This window comes from Gallinula chloropus (genome assembly GCF_964237585.1).
Source record: "Gallinula chloropus genome assembly, chromosome: 5".
Taxonomy (NCBI): domain Eukaryota; kingdom Metazoa; phylum Chordata; class Aves; order Gruiformes; family Rallidae; genus Gallinula; species Gallinula chloropus.
Genome location: NC_140090.1, coordinates 80,820,040 through 80,822,539, shown reverse-complemented (window position 1 = coordinate 80,822,539; position 2,500 = coordinate 80,820,040). Strand labels below are relative to the sequence as shown.

Sequence of the window (2,500 nt, the reverse complement as noted above, 5' to 3'; positions counted from 1 at the left end):
CCAGATTGCTATGGCAGACAGGAAGATAAATGCAACTGTGCAGTATTTCTCCTGCTCTTGTTAATTTTTTAAAGCCTGGGAGTCAGAAACGTGGCCATGTAAACAACTGTGCATGACTGGAGCCCAGAAAGAGTTAAGGTGTTGGAGGCATCCCCCATTTAACCATCCTGCTATCTCATTACCTGCTATTTTGCTTCTCTGTGTGCAAGTTTTCTGCTGTCCGGGAAGTGATCTAAGTGTGACTTCCACCGGTCCTGCCTGTGGAGGTCTCTGGGCTGATTCAGGCAGCTGAGCTCATGCAGGTTTCCCTGCTGTCCTTCCTATGCAGGTCAGCTCCCCAGCATGCCCAGCCAGGCCGGAAAGTGGAATTAATTACCTCGTGTACCATCTTTGAACTGAGAGCCTCTTGTAGCTGCTCAACCATGATGCCTTGTGTGATCTAGGGACAGCACATTGCTCCTGCGTCGTGGTGAAACTTCATGTTCCCCTCAGTCACTTCTAAGTATTCGTTGTAGAACCACAGCATCCTGAATGGGTTTGGGTGGGCAGGGCCCTCAGAGCTCCCCAGTGCTCCCCTGCTGTGGGAACACCACCCCCAGCCCAGGGTACCCCAAAACCCATCCAACCTGGCCTTGAACCGTGTCAGGGATCCAGGGTCAGCTCCAGCTCCTCTGGGCACCATGTGCCAGGCTGCCAGCTGTCAGGTCTGTCCCCAGCTGCGTTGGGTGGAGGTGCCCAGAACTGGCTTTCTTGTAGGGAAAAGAGGGTTTTGGGGGGCTCATCAGGCATGGCTGGGGGTGCAAGCAGGTCTTCGGTCCAGTGAGACGTAAAGCCCTTCCTGGGAGAAGGCAGCTGTGCCCTTGCTGTGGGCATGGGAGGAGATCCCTGTGGGGGCATAGTGCTGGGGTATCTCTGGGCTGGGTAGTGGGCAGTACTGGGGTGGTCTGCCATCACAAGCTGGCTAGGTTGACCGTCCCCAGATGATGAGGAAGAGGGGTTTATGGACACCCAAGGTGTGGGTTCCCACATGCGTGTGTGCACGCCTGGTCCTGTGTCTGGTTATCACGTGCCCCATGGCCACTCGACAAGCCATAATGCAAATTCCTCTCAGACTAATGTAACCCTTGGAGGCATTGTTTGGGGTCCTCTTTGCTGGTGGTTGTTGGTCAAGCTTGCCTGGCCCATGGCCAAAACTCTGCTCGGAGAGGAAGGCGTGGGGAGGCCACCAGCAGACCCCAAGAGACCTACGTGTCCCACCAGCCTCCCCCTCACCCTCCTGTGCTGTTGAGCTCCATCCTGGATGCTCGTTGACCCCGCTGGGGAGTGGACACTGGATTTCCTCCACAGCAAACAGCCCGCGTAACCCCAAGGCGCTGCGCCGTGGCTCTGACGACGGGGCACGAGCCCCGCGTCGCTGTGGCTCTCCGTACTGGATTAGGCCCAAAGTCAGTAAAACTAAAATTACAAACATAAAATAACTACTTACTGGCACAGCATGCATGTTTTCACACATTCCCCCCTATTCCACGGGCTTAGCTGAAGACAGTGGTGTCAGGGAATATGCTTGAACATATGGTGGAATTAACAGTTGATCCGGCTTCTGGAGGGGGTGGAAGGTTTTATTGTGTGTGCTAGCATGTCGTGTCTGCGTGGCTCACTCTGTGTACCTGTGTCTGCTGAAGCGAGGGGCAGCCAGGGTTTTCCAGTGGGATTTACATCTATGCCCAGCTGACACGAGAACACCCCTTTGGTTTGGTGCGAGTTAAACTCCGGAATAATTTTGACTTAACGGCGGTCGCCTCCTCGTTGTCTTTTTTGGGGCACCAGCAGTTCAACCCTGCCTTCTCCGTGGCCTTTCCCAGTGATTTCAGGAGAGCTACTCAGCAGAAATAGCTCTCCCTTAATTTGCCCGGTTGTGATAAAGTAGCCTACTGATTACCTATGATTCCTGCAGCATAATTTTCAGATTACTTGACTCTCCTGGGTTCTGATTGTGGAAAGATGCTTCTGTTTTGGCATGACATCATTTGAGCTCCCAAATAATCGCAGCCTTAATTAGCTGCAGGTATGAATTCCATGCGTCCTACTCCTTAATATGTTTACCCCTGTATTCCTGATGACAGCATGATGTATATACACGTATGCAAACCTGCAGACAGCCCAGGTCATACTGAAGAAAGCCAGAGATGCAAAAATGGAGGGATGGATGGAACAGCAAGTGATGGTGCCTGTTAATTGCCGTGGTAAGAGCAGCCTTGCAGAAGCATAGCTTTTTAGTGAGGGGCTGAAACTTATTCCCTGGCAGAAACTATCACTGCCAGAACAAACTGGTTTTGACAAACATATATATATATATATGTATGTATATGTATTTATATCTCTCTATCTTACTGGAATAAATTCTACCAGGAAGTAGTTAGCACAGTAGATGTGTTTGTCCAAACTGAAAGTGCTGTTTAATAAATAAAGAGCAGCTGGGCTGATGTTTGCTGCCTAACAG

The 2,500-nt window shown here is 51.3% G+C and overlaps 1 protein-coding gene across 4 annotated transcripts in view; it reads left to right on the top strand.

Moving 5' to 3' along the window:
- EBF3 (EBF transcription factor 3) overlaps positions 1-2,500 on the top strand; it is a gene marked incomplete at both ends in the record, with an annotated part of 121,440 nt that overhangs the window by 21,444 nt on the left and 97,496 nt on the right. The gene's annotated exons all lie outside the window — the stretch shown is intronic.